Here is a 14,152-nt window from a genome sequence, read left to right as displayed (position 1 = left end):
CCATTGAGAAACGGCTCTGTGCGATCCCCTGTCATCCATTGAGAAACGGCTCTGTGCGATCCCCTGTCATCAATAGAGAAACGGCTCTGTGCAATCTGCCTCTGTCATCAATAGAGAGACAGCTCTGTGCAATCCCCTGTCATCAATAGAGAAACGGCTCTGTGCAATCCCCTGTCATCAATAGAGAGACACCTCTGTGCAATCTGCCTCTGTCATCAATAGAGAAACGGCTCTGTGTAATCCCGTCATTTATAGAGAAACGGCTCTGTGTAATCTGCCTCTGTCATCAATAGAGAGACAGCTCTGTGCAATCTGCCCCTGTCATCAATAGAGAAACGGCTCTGTGTAATCCCCTGTCATTTATAGAGAAACGGCTCTGTGTAATCCCCTGTCATTTATAGAGAAACGGCTCTGTGTAATCTGCCTCTGTCATCAATGGAGAGACAGCTCTGTGCAATCTGCCCCTGTCATCAATAGAGAGACTGCTCTGTGCAATCTGTCTCTGTCATCAATAGAGAGACAGCTCTGTGCAATCCCCTGTCATCAATAGAGAAACGGCTCTGTGCAATCCCCTGTCATCAATAGAGAGAAACCTCTGTGCAATCTGCCTCTGTCATCAATAGAGAAATGTCTCTATGCAGCCTGTCTGAAAGCAAGGCATCCTTTGAAGCTTGGAATGTCGACAGCTTACCGTAGGCATCAAAGATTAAGGTGGGCAGGGCAACACCAGAGAAGGGTTGTGCGCCAATGGCATTACACCATTAACTTACAGACAAATATAGCTTTTGCCTCCACTTCACGGATGGCTTACAATAGGTTTCAGCAACCCATGCTTGTTGTAAGAGGCGACTAACGGGATCAGGTGGTCAGGCTCGCTGACTTGGTTGATGCATGTCATCGTATCCCAATTGCGTGGATCGATGCTCATGATGTCAATCACTGGATTGTCTGGTCCAGACTTGATTATTTACAGATTGCCGTCATATAGCTGGGATATTCGTGAGTGCAGTGTTGAACAACAACCAAACAAATCACAGATGGCAGAAAATGTTTTTGGCAATTTGGCCCTGTGAAGTATGCCAGGGCCACAATTCTTGACCATGATCGGTATGGGAGAAGAAGTGTCATGATGTGGGGCGGTATCACACATAACAGGTGAACTGATTTGGTTATTGTGTATAGACATTTGACTGGCAAGTGGTATGTTGACAAAATTTTGCATCCTGTCATTGTTCCATTCTCTAGATATTTGACAAACGTTTTTTAACTCTCAAGAGACCACTTCACCGATTATCTCCAATGAGCAGGCATAGGACATTGGACTGGTCCTCTAAGTCCCCTGACATGTCCCCAATAGAGCATCTGTGGGATGTGTTCAGGCTGAAAGTGTATGCCAGAGACTCAACACCCACTAGCATGGCCCAGCTCTTCAGGTAGATGGGCAGGCAATACCAAGGGCAACTAACTGTATGCAAGCTTATCAACAGTATGCCATCAAGGTGTCAGGCATGTATCACCCAACATGGTGGACACACTAGATATTGAGCTACACAACCGAAATTAATTTTACATGCATTTATAGTCATTACAGCTTCAGTATTATTTTATCAGTTTTTTGCTAGTATAATTTCAGACATGCTGATATCTCTGTCTTGACATTGCAATGAAATACAAATTTGAAAAACTTAAATTTCTGTGTTGTTTTAATGGAATCATGCAAATGCATTAATTTTGTTATCCCATGTATTTTCAATTTATCAATATCAATATTGATAATTTATTCATTATTCAACAACAAATGTTGCGTGAAGCTTAGTTTCTGTTTGTAGAAGCAATATGTGACAGTTTGGATGGTATGTTATAGGTGGTAGTTTGTGTGGATGTATGTTGGTAGACTATGTGACACATGTGCTCCGGAGCCTCGGTACCACAGCTGTGCTTTGGTGATAAACAGTCCTGTAACTTCACATCACACCAATGTGTGGGGAATTACAGTTGTATGGAGAAAAGTATTAGTGGAAAATTGAATCTGTTGCCATGGCAACTATCAGCACCTCCTGTCATCAACCATATGGGGAATGAGTATTTATGGCATCTAGGGTCAATGAGTGCAAAAACCAGTGGAAATAAATAAATGATTTTCTTTTTGAAAAATGGAAAATTGAAATGTGTTTTAAAAAATTAATCAGTTTTCATTTATTAATGTTTCATATTTATAGATGTCCCTTCTGTCAGAAACTATTGATAAAAGATAAAAAATAAAATAATTTAGAAATAGTAATTATTCATAAACCATTTGCGTTTATTTTTTCAGAGGATTGACATTACAGGGGTACTGGTAGTTTTGGTATAACATGAATGTTCCTGATGACACACCACATCAGGTAAATTAAAGTTGGCTGTCACTTACACGCTGACGATTCATGGGACTGAGACTGATGTGAGAACTTTGGGACTGTGAGACTGATGTGAGAACTTTGGGACTGTGAGACTGATGTGAGAACTTTGGGACTGTGAGACTGATGTGAGAACTTTGGGACTGTGAGACTGATGTGAGAACTTTGGGACTGTGAGACTGATGTGAGAACTTTGGGACTGTGAGACTGATGTGAGAACTATGGGACTGTGAGACTGATGTGAGAACTATGGGACTGTGAGACTGATGTGAGAACTTTGGGACTGTGAGACTGATGTGAGAACTTTGGGACTGTGAGACTGATGTGAGAACTTTTGGACTGTGAGACTGATGTGAGAACTGTGGAACTGTAAGATTGATGTGAGAACTGTGAGACTGATGTGAGAACTCTGAGATTGATGTGAAAAGTATGGGACTATGAATTAAAGAGAGAACTATTGGACTATGAATTGATGTGAGAGCCATGGCACTGTGAAATTGATGTGAAAACTATTGGAGAACTGTGAGAGGGAAAACGTGCCCCTGCAGCCTGTCCTCCTTGTATCATGTATGTTGTAGTGTATGTATATCCCGATCAATTGACGACTATTGATTGATGAGCACGCTGTCGTGACCCGTCAGATGTTATCACAACCCGTCGGATGTTATCACCTGCCCACGGTACCATCTCAGGTAGGTAAAATAGGCTTTGATACTTCTGCTTTCACACAGACTAAAACTGTCCGTGAATGTTGGGACATTTTCTACCGCTGATTAATGAAGCCCACTGTTTGATGTAGCTTAGTGACTGCACCATACAGTTTTCAGACTCCCTCAGCGATAAGCCTGTCACGACACCCAGAACCATCACATTCATGACATGTCGGAGTGGTGTTTGTTGAGGAGAGGTGAGCACAGCCTTCAAATCTATGATTCAGTTACTTGTGAGAAATTGATGTTGCATTCGGCATTACATTGATTATCAAGTGGGTGATAATACTTTTCAGAAGCATGGATTTTCATGCAATTCAACTTTGAGTCAGGCCTAGCTGCTGCATGTTATTGTTTAAAATTTCTAAGGTCCTGGGGTACCAACATTGGTAACGATTAGTCAGTGTGGAAGAACGGTATGTTCCGTCTACACAAAGGAGGGATTGGCAGAGAAGGCCTCATGGTTGGTTGATATTGTCCGTATACACTGTTAGTCATATACAAGGTATATTGATAAGTTCTGAGTCTCAAATAGAAAGAATGGCATAATGGTGAAATCTTTTGTTGTCAACATTACATGATAACAGAGGTATAGCCATGGAAACAAATTGTTTTGCTGTGACAAGTCAGAAAAATATGGCGAGGTCTGTGAGTTTTTTTTAAAATGGACGAACATGAGGTATGTGCTGTGATCAGATACTTACAAGTTACTTTTTAGACTTGGTGAACCCAGGTTTCATCCAATTCAAAATTTGTTGCAAGAACCTTTCTGGATCAGGTTCAAACAGCTAGATTATCCCGAGACATGTCCCTGGTGTGTTTTTGATTAGATGTCAGAAGCTTTGGAACAGCACAAGCTGATACTTTCTTCATTCTGTGGTGATGGAAGATACTCTCTGCTCAGTTATTTGCCGTGGGTCATCATCATGTCGGGAATTCTCTGGATCGTTTTATGATGTTGACTCGTCTCCGTTGCTTCCCCTGTCACACTTGATGATACCCACCTCATTATGAAGGTATAGATAGGGGCATCCATCCCTAGTGTTGTACACATATCTTGATGGATGGCTTCTGGTGTTAAGCCCTTTCTCCACAGGTGCTTGTCAGCCCAGCACCTTCTTTAACTTTGTCCATTTTCCACAGCCCAACAGACCCCTGTTTATTTTACTGAAACACTTTACTCAACTGACTCAAGTTTTTGTGAATATACCTCTATGTCCACAACAAAAGAATTCACTTTTACGCAATTCCTTCAATGAGGCTCAATTAACCCTTGTACGAGTGGATACGGTGTACTAGTGTTTTATACCTGCATCATATAGACTTAGACCCAGGGGTCCGGAAAATTTAAAATCCCAATCGGACATTTGCATTTAGGCCACGCCCCCTTAAATTAGCGTATTTTTGTACGACTTTTCACACACATTTGTTATACAAGTTGTTACGTACAGTGTTCCCTCGTTATTGTGCTTCGGTTATAACGCGCGGTAAAGCATATATAAGCTCCCAAAATTTACTAACATTTTTAATAAACTCATGACACAATGTTTTCCCCCATCTAAGTTAGACCGCAAACCATATTAGGGTTTCATTTTCCTGAATATTATTTTATCTTGAATCTTATATTTTTATGCACTGATCTCTTTGAGAATTAAAAATAACCTTATGTATTTTTAAAAAGACAGTGCTGATAACATTGGCTTTACTGACATAACCTACATTTAACCAAAAGCCAATGTTTATCAAAATATTCTTAAATATTGATTAATAATGAAAATAAAGTCAAAATTAATTAGTTTGCTTATAAAAATATAGATAAATTATCAAACATTTATTATTGTGCTATTGTAAGTTGTCCTGCTATAACACCTGTGTATTGGCTAGATGAATATTTCACAAGCCAACTCCAACAAAGGTCAGAATTGGGACAGGTTTTCATAGCTGTATTTGAAGATGATAATTATTCATATGACATTTTTTTATGAATATGTACTGCAACTGAAAGTAGGTGTGTCACTATTGTCACAATGTTTGTACTTTGTGGGCGTGTAAGTTATTAGGCCGTGATTAATTTAGTACTGATTGATCGGCTGTGCAAAAACAACAGAGGGTGTGTTCTGTCATGTATTCAACTCTTTCCTAGTTATTCTTGCAGTCAGGTAATCAGGGGAACGGTACGGCCCCTACCCAGTGCATCCTGGGTATTATGGAACATGTTGCACTTTCCCTACTGCTGTGTTGTAAATGTAAGGCATCCATTCTTCCACGGTCCAAGCAGATTGACACGTGTCCTCCATGTTGTCTACTTGGCACAGAGCAGTGTTTTTATTGTCACCAGTTTTGACTTGCCAAAACATTAAAACGGATAATATCAGACATTGTTTATTTGTTAATTCACCTGTGTGTGGTTGCCTTGTCTGTGAGTGTCCCAACTTGGAGTTTGTAATGGCTCAAAGATTGCTGGGACCATGTCGGGATGTATAATGCTCACTGACTTCTGGATTATTTTTTAGTTCACTCACTCACTCACTCACTCACTCACTCACTCACTCACTCACTCACTCACTCACTCAGAAACAGTAAGACAAAGATCATTTGTGTTGAATGTATGTACTCATCCCATGTCTGCACAACTTTCTTGTCTGTGTTTTTAACCAAGTCTTTAATTGGAGTCTCCATGATACCAAAACTGATTATTGGTTTATGTCCTTAAGAAAACAATAGAGCATTTCATACAGGACACTGGAGCGAGGATGATTGGCCTTTATAAACTGCAAAAAAGTACAGCATTTAACTTTTTCTTTTTACATTGGTAAATGTTTTCAGTATTTTTCATAGCCATTAGTATTCGCCGATGTTCTTGTGTCAAGAGTATGATGCCCATTAAGAGTTGTGATTCTGAGAGCGAGAAACTAAATGGCTTGCGCTGACATTAAACATGTATTTGGATTTGTTGTGCTTGAGGAATACTCTTTTGAGATCAAGACTTATGTTAAGAAGATACCAATTGAATGGTCGAGGATGATGGCTCTATTGATTGCTGAGGAAGTTTGTGTTGTCAGGAAGAAAATGTTCGGACGTAAAAAGGATTATCGAGAAAAGATCATTAAATGCATCATAAAATATGTATACTGTGACACACAAACAAAGTGAAATTCTTAACAAAGCAGGCGGCATGGTGTAAACATTCATGAATCTAGTGCATGTTGAGTCATGGCCGCATATTGCTAGTTGATTCCTCCCTGCGTAAACATGCAGTTCCCATTTTCAGTGAAATTGGTGATCAGTTTCGACTCAGTGTTTAATAGGGACATCATGCCAGGGTCAGACTAAGAATACGTGGGAAATATGCCTGGCGTACAGCGCAGTGTTAGAACAGTCGGTCTGAGCTGGATGAGGCTTATGACGAACTGCAGATTGAGTTGACGTTGGATATGGACTGTATTCCGCAGATGTTCTGAAACTGTGTTACACATTGTCTTATGCCACAATTACATCAGATCATCAGTTTTGTTATTTGTGACTCGAGCAATGATGCAATTTATGTTACTAGATTATATAGGTATATCCTTGCTTATCCAATAAACTATAAACTAAAATAAAATGCTAATTGCGTTAATATTTATGTATTTCGGTTCATTGTTGACTTTAAGAGGAATTATTTGTGAGTACAATTAGTAGCAGACATGTTTATTTTTGTGTCCACAAAAAGTTAGTCGCCAGTAGACAAATTGAAATTTAGGTCGCATTGGCGACCATTTTAGTCATAACTTTGAGGCCTGAGGCTGCTTTGCTGGAATTAAGGATCCATTGTGTGAGTCAATTATTATACCCCTGACTGGACTACTGTTAAAAGCGGCGTTAAACCCAACTCACTCAAACTACTTCATAGATTCTTTTCCAATTGTTGGCACAGTTTCTATATTAACAGGGGAGGTGCAGTGCAAAGTTTGATTATGATAAGTGGATTTCTGAGAAAATAATGCTTTTTTATGTTTGGAACTTACTCACATGTTGGATTCTCAGTCGGGGGTATTAGTGAGCCCTGCTCACTTTTTGCCTTTGTTTGGATAAGGGTCTCAGCTGGGGACGAGGCACTAAAACTGATCTTGTTATGGAAATGATGGAAAGTAGACCTATGTCTGACATCTAGATTTAACTTTCAAAGACTCAAAACATCAAGTATAGAGTGTAAGTCAACAAATAAAATAGCTGATGGTAAAATATGTTTGAAAAAAGTTTCTATAAAATCTCAAATGTTTCATGGATATTGGAATATCTTAGTGCTAAAATAATAAAAATGCTTCTTTCAGTCAGATGAAACTGATGAATACTTTCAAATCTCCATGAAAACAACAATGAACTTGGCCTGATTCATCTCTAGGATAGCGCTTCACTATCCCATGAAGAGTAGTGGCAACTGTTGACTGCAGCACCATTTCCATGTACCAATTGTGATGATCGCTAACAATTGTCATTACTATAAGAGGATCCTTCCAAATATCACAAAACAATACCCAAATAACTATATTTACACAGAGGGTAACATAATTATTCTTAATGTGCGAAATTCCCAATTTTGCCATAAATTCCTTTTGAAAAACCTAAAAAATAAATCTCAAAATAGCATGAAAATCAATTGTGTAGCTTTATGTATAGAATTGTGTTCATGAGAGCTACCATTGATCGTGGATGGAAGACCAATCACAGATGAGGAGCTTACTGCACCCTACAGCACAAATCCATGTTCTCCGAATGTGAATATAAGAATATGTGATAGAAATAGAATCAGCTGTGTCTTGCAGTATCCTGTGCTGGTCTCAGTTGCAATCACCCAACCATGAACGCTGTAATGTAGGTAACGAGATCCACATTGGTTTTGAAATAAATATCTACGACGATGTACAATATCATTTGACCAGTATGTACATGATCCATTATTGGAGGTAATATGGATGTTTTGACCGCTAGGCATTAGATCCTAATTGCAGGTTAACACCTGTATAATTACCTGTCGTTAACCTGAGCAGGTAAACCTGATCACTGCTTGTTGTCCTGTTAAGGCCAGCTGTTACACTCCGTTAAGTCCAACATGGAGTGTACTTTAATAAGCAAGCCAGGCTTGAGGCATGTCATTGTTTGATGGTCTTATAGAACGGCCACACACATGATTCGCTCCACTAGGCAACAATTTATTGAACTTGTATTTGAAAAGCAGTGTATTAGCTCACGGTTCTGTGTCATGGTAAACACATGTGGATACGTGTAGTCTACGTTCAACACATGAGGTGGTGTGGGACTTATTCGCGTCGACTGCTCTCGTCACAAGGTGAGTTTTAGCACTGTTGGTTGATAACTGTCATATCTCCCTACAGCATTGGAACTCCCTCAGTCACGACCATACAAGTTTCCCCTGTGTAACAACATGCAGTGATCAATACGCTCACACATGCTGTACATGTTCAGATGTTAATCTTGGGTGAATAACAACAAAATCAATGGGATTTCTCAACCATGTTATTTTTGTTTTACATTAAAACAATTAAGCAACAGGCTCACAGCTGTGTTTTGACTGAGATCGAGGCATGTGATTTCTATGCAAGCTGTCCTGCAGCGTGGGAGAGTTGATCAGCTGTGAATATACGGAGAGGACACTATTGATTCAGTCCAATGTTGTACACAGTATTGTAACATTTCTTAATAATCAAATCAGTTCATAAATCGGACAGATTTGGATTAACTGCCTTGAGGATAGATTAACCCAACTGCAGGTAATTCTGCAGCTTTTGATGCAAGAACATGAAAACATAGTCACATGACTGATGGACAATATACCGAAATGTCGAGAACAGTCAGAACGGCTGTTGTGTGTTGCATCACGCATCAAGCATCGTTCTCTCTGTATTTTCCACAGGCCATGCAGCATTTGTAAAGGAGTGTAGTGTGTATTAAAAATTTTGAAGCAAAAAAACATGAGTCATCCCAACTGTTATGGGAGCAACAAAGGCTGGTAGTGAGGTCAATATGGAACTTTGCTGCTGATGCAAGGCCCTAATGAGAGCATTGATTACCTGTAATGGCAAGTGTATGTATGCCAAGGTGACTGGGGAGGCCTGTTTTGATGACTCAACATTATATGGACTCTTATAATCAGAAATATTTTAATCAGCTCGATCAGCTTTCTTGTTCGTTCATGCTAGTCGTGAAAAATAAGAGTGTGATCCATACAATTCATTTTAAGGAAAAGAATTGATTCTTCTAAATGGCAGATTACAGGAAGAGGCTTTGAATTAGACAAAACAAAATATAAAAATTTGTGTCGAATGCTGTCCGAAATTTACGTTTGACTTTAATTTGGTTTGCTTTTATCACAGACTTACATTATGGTAATATTAATTTCCAAATACATTCACTTTTGATCTTATAATTAGCAACTGTGAGAGAAATCTCCAGTCAAGTACAAATGGCTAAGTTCACTGTGGAATGTAATAATAGGTTTGCGGTGATTACAAACAAATTTTCTACCTTCGATGGGCTTCGTCAATCAGGTATCAGGACTGGTTGATGTTGGACAAATTTTCACTTGTTAAGTGAATGTGATAAAAAATTCACTGGAACTCATTCAATTTTCATATTGTCATGACATTGTAGCTATAGATGTGGAAGAATCGGATGTTCTTTATCTTCTTTTGAGAAGGATATAGTTGATTGAATGCTGTACTTGACTGGTATAAGATGAAGTTGTATGTTGATTGCCATTGTCATTATTTTGTTCACTCATCAAATTATAAGTGGTCCCAAAGAGTGAGTGAGTGAGTATGGTTTAACGCCACTTTTAGCAATATTCCAGCAATATCACGGTGGGGACACCACAAATGGTCATGTAGAAAAGCCATGTAGAGTGCAGCAATGAATGTTGTGATAATGTTTGGTGGGAGATCCCTTGGGAGTAGGTAATGTGTCTGGCAGCAGAGGTGTTGCTTTTTACAGTTACACAGTGCTACCGGCACTTCCATTCCAATAACCAGCTGATGACCAAAATAGTCCCGTCCGCTTCTGATGCCATACATAGGATCAACTGTCTGTTTATTAAATAGTTGTAAATCAACAGGGGAGTAATGAAAGAGAATATTACTGGAATTACTAATATTTATGATCTGCACATATCACAGATATGCATTTTATAAATTTATGTAACCAGGATTTGATATAAGTTCAGGTGGAACTTTTACGACCAACATTTGTTTTTTTGGAGGTGTATATCACATCAAGATTCGGTTCCCATCACACTGACATTTGTTCTGGTCATACAGGAACTGTCACACACATATGTTCTACCTTGTGAAACTGTCAGGTGTCTAAAAGAAGGCTATATTAAAAAAATGGGTCTTGGTTGATTTGTTTTGGGTTTTATTTTGTTGTTTTTTTAGAGGGGTGGGGAGGGGGAAGAGAGGTAGGATACAGGAATTTTAAACATAAAGTAAATACTTGCAATATATTTTTTCTGGCCGGAACAAATGCTCTATGTGTAAAAACTACATTTAACATTTCCGTTAACATTAGAGCAACATAAACAACAATTCATTAAAAAAAATAATTTTTATGTATGTAACTCTGTTACCATGGTAAAACACATTCTCCTTTTCTCAATTTCTGTGAAGTTTTCAGGAGACTTCATCCCGACTTCATCCTTCACTGTCCACTGTGTTCTTGTTTAATTTATTTGATATAATAAACACAGTCATTTCATGGAATTTTTGTGCAGCAGTATTCCGATTTCGGTTGAGTTTTGGTCTCTGCATTCCATCCCTGTCTGTCATTATTACATGTTATCACGTTTGTCTTTATCATTAAATTCACTATAGGGAACACACCCAAGCATTTGTTCCAGTCAACTGGAACTTGTCACTACAGTTTCGGAACATTTTCAATTTTATGTGTTTCATTCTGATATTTTTTCCAGGTCAGAACTAAATTTGGGTGAACAAAAATATGCTGACATGATTTTTAATAACATAGACCATGAAAGCCATGTTTCATGGGTCAGTAATAGGGCTGGGACAGGTAACTCGGGTACCCGAGTCAGGTGGGTACTGAGTAGGACCCGGGCACCCACAGGACTACCCGGACCCGTAGTAAGTCACGTGATTATATTGTTTAATGCCAAAACATATTTAGAACACTATGGTTACACAATATGTGACAAATATCTTTCTGACTATACACACATTCCTTCTGACTTTATATGTTTGCATAATTATATAACTTCAGTCAACTTCAGTGTATGCATGACCAGATCGGAGTATACGTGTATCTAAACTTATTTTGACAGGAGTACGGTCAAACATTTCCCAATCAGACATTTAGTTCTGGGCCGGGAGAGTGAAACCTAGCCATAATGAACTCTAAAATCTCTTCGCTTTCGTGAAGCTACAGTAAGACTGGTCACGCTACAGTAAACACGGGATATTGCTGTACCGGGACTCTCAAATTACAAGAAAAACACAGAAATGCGTATACCGTAATTACAGTAGTAATTTATTAGATGCTGAAGTATAGTATAGTTGCACAAAAGTACTTTACATTTAACAAATTTAATAACTCTAATACTTTATTATTTCATAGATGTACATTATAATTTCTACAAAAACAACAATAACTTATATCTTAAAATATAATGGTAAATACATAAATAAAAAATACTCTCCTCTAAACCCATCGGTATCATAACCCATATCAACTAAGAAACTAATTGTTTGTTCAATTGAGAAACTGATCATCTCTTCTCCTGTGTTTAAACATCCAACTGTATTTATTATTTTTTTACGGAACGACTCTCTAGTAAATCTCCTCTCCTTTCCTCTCCTCTGTTTGAACAGCACGGGGGCTAATCTAAACTACGATAATCCGGTGTTTTTATAGCAATTATTCATTTTTCGCTTTCGTAGGACAAATACCCCAACTTGGGTTTTCGCTTTACTGATACTAGGGAAAATTAGATTTTTGCTAACCCGGCATGACACCGGTAGGGTCGGGTTATAGGGGGTTGAGTACCCGGATAGTAAATTTGGACTCGTCCCAGCCTTAGTCAGTAAAATCAGCAATGATCATCACTGCATTTTGAGTTGAATGTTTTATTTGGGGTTCATTTTGTTTTATGGATGCACGTGTAATACATTTGTCAAATCAGAATTTAAAATCAGGTTCTCAAAGTTTCAAAGCTTGTATGTTCTTGAATGATTCAAGATGTAAATAGACTGGATGTTAAGTTTGTATAAGGATATGCCAGCCTGGACCAAACTTATTACCTTTGTATGTTTCATGGTCAATATATGATTCATGTGTAAGAATTTGCTGCCTAGTGGCTGCCTTTCGATACTTTTTCAATCTTCATATTTTATCAAGATTCTGCTTATCAGGCAATATGTCTTCAGGTAGGGGAAGCCGTTGGTCAGCAATATGAGAAAAAATATCGAAATTAAATTTGTTTAGTAAGAGGTGCTTCCCTGGTAATTCCTTCCAGCACTGTATTTTTGGTAAAATATGGTTGTTTTTCTCCATTATTCATGTTGTACGTCATGTTCATGTGAATAGCACTGTCAGATAGTGAATAAATTCTTTATCATATCCCCATGATTGTGATCCTAATCTTATATCCCAGCTAATATTATCCTAGGCCACCATCACACAGGATGGCCTTGAATCTCTGGCCATTGAAAGTCTTTGTGAACACGTTTATGACTTGGTCAATTCATGACAGGATGTTTAACAGTGAATGTGCTTCAAACAAAGGATGTGTTCGTGCATTAAAGTCAAGCCATCATTGTATGATTATTATTATTGATTGCATGAAAAGGATCAGCTATTGATAGTGCATGTTTTATAGGAATCTCTATTCTTAAAAGCAGTGGTGAAAATCAAATAACACAGCTGCTATTCCAGGTCAGTTGTGTCTGGTGCAAGTCATGTGCTATAGCCAGTGTAAGCTGCCAAAATCTACCCCCTTCAGAGTATACCCGGGGTAGATTTTGGGGACTTTCCAGAATCTACCCCTCTTTCCCAGAATCTACCCCCAGGGCGTATAATCTTGGAGTTCCCAGAATGTACCCCGGTGTAGATAAAAATATATTGTTATCAAATCCAAAAATTCAAAATGTTGTTTTATACATGCAAAGAAGAAATAAATATTGTTTAAACTAATAAAAAATATCTTACAAATCTCATTGACTTTAACTCATTGTAGTCATCATCAATTTGTAAGTTCGAAAGTTGGTTGAGAATTGTGTGAGGAAATGTCTTACACTCAATAAGCTTTAATACATGCTTTGTGAATAGACCTAACTACTTTTGATTGCATATAGAATAATTTTGAAACCAATTTTAAGTATGCACTTATATCGGTAAGTACCTTTGTTTGGAGAGGCATGTATCACAGTATCAAGAATATATTCTGACTATAGAAGACATCACATCATTAACAGCATCTCATTATTTGTCAGTTTACATTCTTATTCTTCTCAATATAGTCAGATGGGTGTAATAAATACTGTTCGGAAAAAATGGTGCTATCACCTTTGTCTTCTCAATTTAATTAACCGGATATGAATGTTTTAAAACTAATTAGATGTGTACTGAATAGGCATTTATGTAAACTTAATCAGCAATTGACCATATAACCGTATACAAAAGCAAGTCTAGCCAGCTCTAGCTAGCTCTATTTATCATAGGGGAAACATAGGGAACTCCCAGAGTTGAACATAGGGTTGTATACCCTACTGTCAGATCACTACAGCACATGTTGAATATGGGTTGTATACCCTAATGTCAGATCACTGCAGCACATGTTAAATATAGGGTTATATACCCTAATGTCAGATCACTACAGCACATGTTAAATATGGGTTATATACCCTACTGTCAGATCACTTCTGCACTTGTTGAATATGGGTTATATACCCTACTGTCAGATCACTACAGCACATGTTGAATATGGGTTGTATACCCTACTGTCAGATCACTACAGCACATGTTGAATATAGGGTTATA

At 38.2% G+C, this 14,152-nt stretch overlaps 1 protein-coding gene across 2 annotated transcripts in view; it reads left to right on the top strand.

Moving 5' to 3' along the window:
* The first annotated feature begins 3,055 nt into the window (after nt 1-3,055).
* The window catches only part of LOC139473834 (potassium voltage-gated channel subfamily KQT member 1-like), a 147,322-nt gene continuing 136,225 nt past the window's right edge, over nt 3,056-14,152 (top strand). The window contains exon 1 of one of the 2 annotated variants that reach the window (XM_071256599.1): nt 3,056-3,088. The gene's annotated coding sequence lies outside the window, so the exon portion shown is untranslated. Of the gene's footprint in view, nt 3,089-8,389; nt 8,436-14,152 lie in introns of those variants that run through there. The other variant, XM_071256601.1, reaches the window with a different exon arrangement.

The sequence above is a fragment of the Haliotis cracherodii genome, unplaced genomic scaffold (genome assembly GCF_022045235.1).
Source record: "Haliotis cracherodii isolate W230 unplaced genomic scaffold, xgHalCrac1.p SCAF_3, whole genome shotgun sequence".
In the NCBI taxonomy this organism is placed as follows: domain Eukaryota; kingdom Metazoa; phylum Mollusca; class Gastropoda; order Lepetellida; family Haliotidae; genus Haliotis; species Haliotis cracherodii.
Note: the sequence above shows the minus strand (reverse complement) of the source record. Positions and strands in the feature narration are given on the sequence as shown.